General features: G+C 36.5%; 1 protein-coding gene across 3 annotated transcripts in view; it reads right to left on the bottom strand.

The window, feature by feature from the left end:
• Edil3 (EGF like repeats and discoidin domains 3) overlaps positions 1-12,614 on the bottom strand; it is a 434,158-nt gene that overhangs the window by 211,408 nt on the left and 210,136 nt on the right. The gene's annotated exons all lie outside the window — the stretch shown is intronic.

Genomic DNA, 12,614 nt, shown 5'->3' on the forward strand with positions numbered 1-12,614 from the left:
TGTATATTTATGAGTAAGCTATCTGTATCTCTATGACCTATTCAAGATGTCGTAATTTCCATGTGAAAATCATGAAGTACTTTTTTCTAGGTATATTATCCTACAAAGTACATGTGTGTATTCAGGGCTTATTATTTCTTTTAAATTATATTGAGATGGAAATCTTATATCCAGTAATTACTTGCCATGTAATTTCGCATTGGAGGTGTGAGCCTCAGGGTTAGCCATTTGTATCATATCCATTGAATCTGATTAAAATAATTAACTGTTTCCATAGCAAGTGACACATGGACCTCCTACTGTCAGACAGGAAGAGTTCAAACTAGAAACTGTATTTCCGTAATAGTCCAGTGTAAGACTGACAACATAGCTTAGTTTCCTTTAATAAAATCCAATGACTTGTGACTTACGATAAGTATCAGTAAATAGTAGTATATGTGGAGCCCCATGCACTTAATGTGCTTGTTAAACCGGTTCTGAGTTTAATGATTTGAGTTTATGCAGCATCTTCCACACACTCATTAAGTTCCTTGTGCTGAGCTTCCGAGGATGAAAGAGGGATTATGGAGTCTCAGTTAAATGAACTACGGAATTATATTTAGAAGTAATGTTAATATGTTTCCAAGCTAGAAACTTTTCACAGGTGAATAAAACACGTAAAATAATTTGGTAGACATGCAGGAGTAAAGAGGATCCAAGAGCTTTTGATTATGTTGCTTTACTGAAATGCAAACTGCTTATGAAGTTTGCAGAACACTATGCCCGTTTCATCACTAAACTATATTAAGTCCCTGTTATGTAAGGATAGAGATTGTAGTTTTGTATATTACTTTGTGATGTTCGAGACATTATTTGGCTCACGACTTTTTACTTTATTCCTTTCAAAATCAGTAACTATCATTAGGTAAGTGAGAAATGATCTCCCACAACACTTTCCTTTTTACTGCTCATTGTTATTATTGTTTATGTTCATGTGTGCGTGTGCGTATGTGCACATGTGTGTTTGCCATGTGAGTACAGATTCCTGCAGAACCCGGAAGAGGGATCCAGAGGCCATGGGCCACGTGTTACAGACAAGTGGGAACCATCCCACATAAAGGTCCTAGGAACAAGTATCAGGTCTTCTTAAAAAGTACCAAGAGCATTGAGCCACCTCTCCAGCTCTACTCTTGAGTTTTGTTGTATACTATTTCATCCTTACAGTGATTACTCTGTAACCTTAAATATAGGACTATATTTCACCCTGCTTTTTGTTTATCAGCTTTAGACATTAAGCCTGTTGCACTATGCTTCAAATCTCTTTTCTATCTCTAAAGCCCTACTAATAGTTTTGATTTTTATATATTCTGCTCTATAGTTTTGTTTTATTCACTGCACAGTTAGTTAATACAAGTTTAAAACAATTCCAAGGATCAAGGTCTACAGCAGCACAGGTGTACTTATTATTAGACTCAGAGAATATTTTGTTAATTCTATAAGAATCCCACATGTTTTGATCATATTTACACCCAGCCTAAACCTCTGTCAGATCTACTAACCCTGCTCTACCAACCAAATACTGAGTCATTTGTTTTTATAATTATGTCATGTGCAATTTGTGCTGCTGGTATAGTTTTGGGTGTGGGGTTATCCACTGGTGTATGATGGACCTACCATGGCTCACATCCTTAAAGAAAACTGACTCATTTTCTTCCAGTATCTCTCATATATCAATAGCTTCTCAGCCAGAGGAGAGACTGTACGCTTGCCTAGTATCTCCAATCTGGAGCCTTGTCTGGTTTGGACTTGTGCAGATACTGCACATGCTGTCACAATCACTCTGAGTTCATATATGCAGCTGTCCTGTAGTGTCCTTGTAGTCCTCCATTCCCTCTGCCTCTTGTTATCTTTCTGCACCTTCTTCTACAATGATCCCTGAGTGAAGATGGCCATCTCACTTAACATTCATTCTCTTATTCTCTGCACCTTCGCTACTTATTCAGCTCTGCGTCCACTATAAAAAATGTTTCCCTGATGAACATGGAAAGATATACTTATCTATGGGTACAATAATAAATCATTAGAGATTAATTTAATACTATGTCAGTTTATCATAATGATAGTAGTAGTTATTCCCCTAAGGCTTATGATCAGTCTGGTAATAATGTCTTGGCCTTGATAACAATGCTGATCGGGGGTTCCATCTTGAAAAGGAGACATATCTAATCAGAAAGTTAATGACTATTCCCTGACATTCATTTCATTATAGGACTTGTGGTCATATGCTTCCAAATCATTATTTTAACTCACAAGGGTTCAGAAATCAGAAAGACACAGAGTTTCTTTTCACCTCTGGGTACCTTCTGGCAACATAAAAACTAGCCAACAGGTATGAAGCTTCCAGATCAGTAGCATCTTGTTTTCAATGACTCTACTCTCATTTTGCTAAAGAGATTTCATAGGATACTCTTGCTATTCTGTCTTGAGCAGTTTACCTCAACTATCTGGTAAAACTTGATTACCTCCTTACATAAATTCAAAAAAATAACAATTACAGTTGTCTGGCTATGTTTCTTTGGTACATGTATGGGTTTGTTCATGAACAGACTTCTCTGTGCTTGGTTGAAGGCATCATTAGCACCTCTGAGCGGGGAGCATAGACACAGAACTTGCTCCGAGGCTTCTGCCCTCTTATCAAATTGCATCGAGTACTTTATGAGGATTCCATAGAAAATCATAGATCATTTCTAATAGGTGAAGAACATTCTTGACTCTATTCCAGGCTTTTGTGGCTAGGGATGCACATCCTGTCTTCTTCTCCAACCAACATGAAAACCTTCTATACTTCTTCATCCAGGGAGACAGAAATCAATCTTATTGTTTGGGGTTGTTCATTTCTTTCTCTCTTTAAACAATTATTTTTTTATGTTTATACGTCTGTATCTTTGTGCATAGAGATGTGAAAGTATCTGCATATTTGCATGCAGGTGTCCACAAAGGCTGTCGGAGAGCATAACATCCTTTTGAGATGGAGCTGTGATTTTTATATCCTTTATTTTGCTTTTCTCCACTGTTAGATCATTTTTTATATATAAGAAAACTTATTTTCAATCTATCATCCATCTATATTTTCAGCCACCAGTTATCTTCCAACTATCTATCATCATTTATCTATTTAAAGACTTAAAATAGGCAATGCACTTTATCATCTTTTCAAAGTAACTAAAATATTTGCTACTTCCTCCAGTATTGTTAAGAAAAGACTTCTATTCTTAAAGTCAACTCAAATTATGACTGTAACCCCTCTTGTGATGATGGTAGCCCAGAACACAAAGAAATTTCTTCTACTACTCCTAAGTGGAAAGAATAGGCCGGGCGGTGGTGGCGCATGCCTTTAATCCCAGCACTTGGGAGGCAGAGGCAGGCGGATCTCTGTGAGTTCGAGACCAGCCTGGTCTACAAGAGCTAGTTCCAGGACAGGCTCCAAAACCACAGAGAAACCCTGTCTCAAAAATAAAAAGAAGAAGAAGAAGAAGAAGAAGAAGAAGAAGAAGAAGAAGAAGAAGAAGAAGAAGAAGAGATCATTTCCTGCTAAAGCATTGACCTTGTCCTGGAGATTTTATTAAAAAAAAAAAAGATCATGAAACTATGCTTTTCTAAAAATGTAACATGTAGTACATAAGACACTTCTTCAATACATATTTGTCTGAAACAACAAACCAGAGGAATATTATCACACACTATAGAGAAAGGCTGAAATGGTAGAAGATCATTCAAGGGGTGGAACAAGGGATGGAAGAGAATATTTGCTTTACCTTTTTGTTTTATTGAACTATTGAAAAAGTATTTTACTAGAATCTGTACATAAACCTTCGGCTTCACTTAAAAAATGAATTTTAGAGGAATTACTTGGTTGCTTCTGAAATAGTCATACGTTCATCTCACATGTGAAATAGTAATCTATTGAATAATATTCTGACCACTATTGTCTGTCTTTTAATTTATTAAATGAGACAGAGTCTCATTATGTAGTATAGTCCGGCCCTGAACTCTTGATTTTCCTGCTTCAGCCCCTTGATGGTGAGATGTGTATAGGAGAAAACATGGCCAGCTTTTTCCAAAGTACTGTACAGAAACAACATGAGCCACAGGACTGGTATGATTAGAAGAGGTCAGGAACTTTCAAAGGTTTAAGAAAACATATATGAATAATTATATGTTTATATCAACTTTTTTCTGGCAATATTATTTCATTTTGCTTTATAAGATAGTATTCTTTGAAATATAAACTATTTCTATTTTCCATCACATTATCTCTTGTGCCCTTTAAATTTTGTTCACTCAATATAACTAATGCTGTATTCCCAATTACATCTGTGTTACCCACGTACCTAATCTTTGTATGAAGCCTATGTAGACGTAGGTATGGATATGTTGATGGTTATTTTTATTCTTAAATTCTGTTGGAACATTTGCTCTTCACTTGCAATTAGTTCTTATACAGTTGTATTATATATTTAAAGATAAGAGCATATAAAATTCAAAATGTATAATTTACAAATGCATTTATATTTAGAAAGGATAACTAAAATTAAACAATGTCTCAGCTTAGAATATTGCATATTTTGATGCCAATAAACTGGGATGTTCTAAAATTTTCTAGACAATAGTAGCTAGGATATATCACTGAACAAAGTGTTGCTCTAACAAAGCAGCATGATGCATTTAATTAAAACATTAAAATAGTACACAGACAAGACTGAGACACAACAAGCTTCATTACATCTGAGAAAACAGAAAAAAAGGGAGCACATTTATAAAACCAGAATAAAACTGACAGTGAAAGTAATTGAAATATGACTGGCTTATCAATCTATCAATTACTTTGTGCAGGGTATGTAACATTTTGGCATTCTCATTTCTCCACTCTTATCTGAAATTCACAAAAGTAGGTAACCTTCAAGGCCTTAGCAATTTACTTTTTCACCCAGAAGGAGAACGCTGTTCTGAAATTTTCATGATTAGTATTGACACTGAAAGAAATTAAAGTCAATACTGAGAATATAACTTATTCAATTTCCACCAGCAAAACAAAACAAAAAAAACTTCTGTTACATTCATACATATCTAAACATGTCAGCTGTTTCTCAGAAACAAGTCCTGAATTAGGCTACAAATAGAAGTCCCTGGAGATGAAAGGGAACTCAGAAATTCAACAAGATACACTGTTTGCCAAAGCAAAAATTTGGGGGTCTACTAACAAACATGAGGCAGCATTGTTTAATGCTACCTATTGGTAAAGCAGCTTGTGTTTGCTTACTACTTATTCACCAGTAAGGTGGATAATATAAAATAAGACATAAATAAATAAATGTGATAAAGTTGGCGTTTATATCCTAAAGTTTTTATACTAAGATCTTAAGGAAAAATTTCACATAAAAGCATGTACTAGCGAATAAATTCTGTAATTTACCTTAATTTTTCAGCCTCAAACTTATGGAATCCAATTCTATAACTTTTTATTTTTGTATGCCTGTTTGATTCTTAATGTATAGAGTATTGATGTAGTCTTTAAAACTTTTACAGTCATTTTATTCCCCTTCTACAACCTCTTTATTACAAAACTCATAAAATCATATACTACATGCCTATCACAGATTATACACAGAAAAATGAAAACAAACAACATACACTTTTGTGATATTTTAAATATATCTCCATTGTCTCTGTGCAAACTGACAGGTGTGAATATTTAGCTACAGGGTTCCCAGGAGATCCACTTTCCGCATCTCTACCATACAATTTAATGAATAGAAATTTATCTATTGGGAGCTCACCAAGGCCAGCTGGATTGGGACTGAATAAGCATGGGATGAAACCAGACTCTCTGAACATGGTGGACAATGAAGGCTGATGAGAAGCCAAGTACAATGGCACTAGGTTTTGATCCTACTGCATGAACTGGCTTTGTGGGAGCCTAGCCTGTTTGGATGCTCACCTTCCTGGACCTGGATGGAGTGGGGAGGACCTTGGTCTTCCCACAGGGCAGGGAATCCAGACTGCTCTTCAGACTGGAGAGGGAGGGGGAATGGAGTAGGGGGAGGGAGAAAGGAGTGGGGTTAGGGAGAGAGGAGTGGGGGGAGGGGGAGAAGAGTGGGGGGAGGGGGAGGAAAATGGGAGGCAGGGAGGAGGCAGAATTTTTTTCAACAACAACAACAAAAAGAAATTTACATTATACAAAGTGTTGAAAGACAACTGGTATCTAAAGTAAATAATCTGCATTTGTAATTTAGCTTACCTTAAATTCCTATATAGAAGCCACAACACAGAAGTTTTTATAGTTATTTTTTGAAAGTGTGTGCACATGCATTGGCTTTATTTTGTTTTCACTATTGTAGTCTGAGTCAATATATAAATTAAGAATACATATCAGTCTAATGCTTGATAGAACTATATTAGTCACATTTCTATGTTTATAGAAAGATAATTTATTCTTCTCATATTTATTTTCTCTTTTAGAGGAACTAATAAAATTATTTTTTCTGGGCTTCAGGATGCCTCCTTTGGAAACCTAGGCTTCGTAACACCAGCTTGTACTCAGGTCTGGGCAATGTGGGCATGTGGTAGAACCACTGCATGACTATGAGAGCAGTCTCTTTCGAAACATAAAATCACTGCTGCTTTCTTCATCTCAAGAGTGATCCAGGCTATAAAATTAAAAAAAAAAAAAGGTCAAAAGTTTCTCTTAGATAAACACTTGGTATTTGTTGGCTTCTGAGTCTTTATTATCTTTTCAAACAACTTCAATGAGATTTTTATTCATTTTAGGCAATAGGATGCTTTGAGCATATTTTCATTTAATAAGCAATTTCCCAATTGTAGCTTAAATAGCAAGATAATTCCATGTACTGTGTATAAATTCAAAAGGATATTAAATTTGGGACTTCTCTTTCCTTGCTTACACCTGCTACATTTTGGGATTGTTGTAGTCTATGGGAATCTGGGACTCTGAGCATTGGCAAAGCTTCTTTGGAATGGCAGCCCCCTCATAATGATGGATAGCTAAAATGTGTAAATATGTGAATAAATTATTTCAAATGTGTGTCTGTTCGCTTTATTAAAATGTAGGAGGCTGTGCTCAAATTTAGAACTTTTGTGTCTCTGAGTTCCATAAAATAAATGGAAAAAAGGTAATGTGTGCCAGACAATTCTAAATGTACATATCTTGAAGGATGCCTGCCCATTTCCAAACTCCATGATTTGCTTCACCCTCAGGTATACACTGACAGCTGTGTATACCTGCTGCTGATCTGGGGATTGGATATATTAATTGGTATGGTCCATCCATGGGAGAACAGACATAGAGAAGAAACTCTTACAGGCCTGTATACTCAGTGTCATTTGGGAAAATATTTTGCCACTGGGAGACAGAACATGTCCCTAGGTGTGTGTGCTCCTGGGGGCTGTTAGGCCTGTACTGTGGAGTGCATGTTAGAGGAAGATTTCTGGTTTGAAGCTTAAGGCAGAGCTTACTGCTGGCATTGTGTATAAAAGGAGCTGGGAATCATTTTAGGGTTGGCAGGAGTCTTAATTCTAGAGGGGTTCCCAGGGGTCCAGAGAGATATCCCCAGTTAGGTTCTTGGGCAGCTGAGGAGAGAGAGCCTGAAATGGCCCTATCCTATAGCCATACTAATGAATATCTTGCATATCACCATAGAACCTTCATCTGGTGATGGATGGAAATAGAGACAGACACCCATACTGGAGCACTGGACTGAGCTCCCAAGGTCCAAATGAGAAGCAGAAGGAGGGAGAACATGAGCAAGGAAGTCAGGACCGCAAAGGGTGCACCCACCCACTGAAACGGTGGGGCTGATCTATTAGGAGCTCACAAAGGCCAGCTGGGCTGGGACTGAATAATCATGGGATAAAACCGGACTCTCTGAACATAGCGAACAATGAGGGCTGATGAGAAGCCAAGGACAATGGCAGTGGGTTTTGTTCCTACTGCATGTACTGGCTTTGTAGGAGCCTAGCCTGTTTGGATGCTCACCTTCCTAGACCTGGATGGAGTGGGGAGGACCTTGGTCTTCCCACAGGGCAGGGAACCCTGACTGCTCTTTGGATTGGAGAGGGAGGGGAAGGGAAGTAGGGGGTGGGGAGTGGGGGGAGGGGGAGGGAAAAGGGAGGCTGGGAGTAGGCAGAAATTTTTAATAAAAAAAAGGAGCCGGGAAGGAAAGAGGGATTCATTATTTTCCTTATTGTAGAATATCTTCATCCAAGCACCATGTTTTTCTATCTCTGGTATTATAGATGAGAGTCTTACTTCATGCTTATGTTAATGTGGCTGCAACAGAAACTCAATTATAGGTTCTTTGTCTTCGTGAGGCAATTTCATGCAATTTCACTACTGAGAATTCCACATACATAGTCCCCTTCAGTGATTTGCCATTATACCATTTTGTTTTATGTCCTTGTTGACCATGAGGCAGTAGAATAAAGGAGATTCCCTGGAAGCTGCTGTAAGACTCCATGCCTCCAAAAGCATAGAGCTGCTTGGTTTGGGGAGATGAGTCGGGTCCACTTGGAATCCACTCACATTCCTTCACTGTCATATTTTGGAATCTCTGTCCTATCCCCTAAGCATCCTTGCCTTTGCCCTGTTATGGTCCAGAATGGAGTCAGCCAGAGGTTCTATTTGTTCGCAGGGCTCATAGATGTCAAAGCATCAGTTCAAATCTAATATATTATAAGAAATCTTAATGAATATAAAACAGAATCTATCATCTTACTTCTTTATACCCTTGCTTCATAGTGTTCTAGTCCCTTAATTTGTAATTATATTCTTAATATAAATCATAACTTTTAAAGAAAGTGTTTGAGAGAAAGAATGTGGATGGCTTCAAAAATCCACCAAAGCTCTTGAATTTGAATTGACAAAGCACAGGAAGCTAAAAGTTGGACAAACAGTTTGAACCCCCAAAAGTGGCTGTACTTTCAAGTCACAGAACTTAATCGACACATACCAGAGCCATCAGTTCTAGGGCAAACCACTCATGATGCTCTCAGTGTGAACTTGAGTTCTCAGGGCATTTTCTCTTATAAGGATAACTCTGGTCCTGAACATATCTCCAACACTACTAAGTCCTGCCTTGCATTACCACGCTCAAAGTGTATAGAACTTTGGCTGTCCAACAGAAGCTTATGAAATTCTTCAGTTTGTATTGTCCAGATGAAGTTATAAGGTATAGGTGACTTGGAAAATGTGGCTGAGGAAGTGCTCTGCTTACTCAAAGGACAGTGACTCCTGGAAAAACAGTTTGCTAACTACAAAGCAGAAATAATGGCACAGACTAGTAGCAAACAGGTCAAATCACTCTTTAGGTAATCTTGATGGGGACCACTTTTCATTGCTCTATAATATTTCAGACAAAACAAGTCACTACGTACATGGCAATATAAACCTATTCACTATGTCTAGGACACTGTAGTTATATATGAGTGGGGGCTTTCCCCTACTGTATTTTTTATTAGAACATGCTTATTTGAAGATGCAAAGGAATCTTGCCATGGCTTTTAGGTACACTCTACCTTTGCTTCCTGCCTCAATTACCTGTCCACTCCCATCTGGGTGGTTATTAAATTCTCCATTTTTGACTTTTTCTGCTCATCAAAGACTATGTCTTATAGGTCACTGAGTTAAACAGTTTTAAATTCTTAAAAATTTTCTATCAATTATCTATTAGTCATTCTTTAAAAACTGAAGTATGACACAGAACCATCAAAAAGATCATGAATATTGGTATTCTCAAAAAGAAGAGAGAAAATAAGCAATGTTCCAAATTCATTATGCCATAAGCCTCACTATCAGGTGAAGTGGTCTTTTAATCCTCATTAATTTCATAGGCTCTAAAAGGCACATATTTCATGTTTCCTTTTGGTTTACTTCAGGGGCCAACATCACAGAACGCACACGGTTGCTTTATTGATCAACACCAACATATTCCTTTATTCTTTTAATATATATCAAACAGTTACTATAACCTAGGTTCTTTCAGGCAAGGCAGTGGGAGTGAGACATAAGCAAATTAACATTTTATTCTAGAAAAGAACCTTATTCTTTAGATAGAAGGACAAACACCATAAATACAGAATATATTATGCTGTGAGTAATAAATGCTAATGCCAATTAATAATAATAAAATAATAATAATAATAATAATAATAATAATAATAAATGCTGCGTAAAGAGGTGATACTGAAAGGTACAACAGAATGTCCTTCCCCTCACTATACTATCACTTTGAAATGTATCTCTTTTGTTAAAGTCTGATATCAAGATAAGAGACAAGCATTGTAGTAATCTAGCAAAGAGCAAAGCATGTAAGTGACTCAGATCCAAAAGTCCCAGACAGAAAGCAACTGTGTCATGACTGAAGACTAGAGAAGAAGTAACAGAGAGAAAATTGTTAGAACATGAGTTGGTGAAAGATGGTCAGGGAGATCAGCAGGTCCAACACGTTGGCTCTCAGCAAAGCAGATAAAATTCAACTTTGAGCATGCTAGGTTACCCTGGATGTTTTTGAATACAGAAATGACTCAATGTAAAGTCTCATTTAAAGCAGTCATTTAAGCTTTTTATAATGGAGATAGACAAGTGACAAGTGTACAGTCAGCAAAACATTTAGCATAATGTCACACTGGAAATGGTGGTTTGGTGGAGAAGATGGGTTGGGGGAATGGAATCTGGATAGTTTTTAACAAATCACAGGACACACAGAGGCATCAGGCCCAGATGTCTTAATTCTTCTGAAAAGAAAATAAGAGCAGTAGCATTTACAGCGTGTCTCCTCTCTCCGTGTTTGGTTAGTGTGTGACTCTCTCACTTTCTCTCCCTCACACACCTGTTGCTGAAAGAAATTATAGCATAATTAGTCCTTACTTTTTAAGCTGAAGAGTTTAGTGTTTCATTCCTCTATTCCATAACTAGCTCGTATATATTCAGTATTTATTTTAGTCCTGATTCCTTCTGTCATGCTAAAAGGAAAGAGTATTTTGGAAAACCAGTGACTGAGATAATAATGAATAAATTGCAAATGCATAACTTTCATAATTACACAAAAGCACTTACAAATATTTTAAATTGTCCAGGAATTTTTAGATAAAATCTAGTGACTAACAATCAATCCAGTGATTTCTGCTTAGCTGAAACTGTGAGCTGACCCTCATCATTGTCTTGACAGACTCATAGATACATACATCTGATATGACTGTGACAATGTTCCAAGAATGTTTAACTTAAAAGAGAAAGTCTAAACCCAGTTCAAGCAGTATGGAATATACTGGATTCCTGGATTGAGTAACAATGGAAAAATGAGAAAGAAAGTTGAGCATCAATCTTCTCTTCAATGCAGCTATTATGCCATCTGCTTCATCAGTTGCTGCCTCCTCAGCTATGTATTCCTGGCCATAGTGGACATCACCATTCTCTCTTAATCTAAGCCAAAATTCTTTTTTTCCTGCCTTAAATTTCTAGTAATTATCTAAATGGTCATTCATATAAATGAGAAAAATAACTCACATGGGAAGAAAACCAGGACTTATCAGAATTACTAATTCAAATCTGTATGACATGCTAAGGCCTGTATTTAATCCCTGGTATATATGAGCTCTCATTTCATCATATATGCCTGTGTTCATCATCCAGATAAACTGTATTCATCTTAATACAAAAGCCAAGCAATTCCTTTACTTTCTACATAAAATAGTATTTTTCAGATCATTAAGGGTAAGATATTTTCATTTAGAACTATTCTAAGTTGCCATTAAAATTATTAAAAGTTTCTGAATTACAAAAGTTAATTCATCTTCAAGATATATATATATATATATATATATATATATATATATGCTGTAATATGATTACTAAATCAATATGGAAAATGAGAGCCAAAATCAATCAAGTTAGATCCTAAAGCCAACACTGGTAAATATTCGCTCAATACAATGTTGATGTCCAGATTTCTCATTACAATGTAAATTATGCCCTTATTTTCCAAAACGATTATTGTATTTTATCTTGTAATTATATTAGTTTTGATTTACATCTTTCTTTGAAATGTTTTCTTGAAAGTCAACTGTACCGTACAATTATAACTCAGCTAACTTGAAAGACAAAATGATAATGTATTGTCAGTTGATTTTTATGGTTGTCCCTTAGCTGAAAATTACAGTTTTAATTATTTATTTATACTGCAGACCTTTTACTTTACAGCAGCATGAAAACAACTTGTGCACAATAAAAAACAAACCAGGCAAGCATAGGATAACACAGATATGAAGAGGCTTAGATCAGTCCCTTTGAGGAAATGCTAGTTCCTAGTTGGTAGGGAGCAGAGCATGTGGCCTGGGAGTGCACTATCAGGCATGATGCAGCCCTACACTTGATAAAAATCAGCATGGGGTGACTGATTTTATCATGTGTCTCTTTTCTAATATATTTTATTGCTCTTGAATTTTGTATATTTATATAATGTTTCATCAAAGCTCCATTTCCTGCCTTAAGATTCACTCCTTATCCCCCACCACTTCTTTTTTCTCTGAACTTTATGTGCTTTCTTATCTTCTATTTTAAA

Source organism: Microtus oregoni, unplaced genomic scaffold, assembly GCF_018167655.1.
Source record: "Microtus oregoni isolate MIOR12 unplaced genomic scaffold, Mior012 000014F_ref0000157, whole genome shotgun sequence".
In the NCBI taxonomy this organism is placed as follows: Eukaryota; Metazoa; Chordata; class Mammalia; order Rodentia; family Cricetidae; genus Microtus; species Microtus oregoni.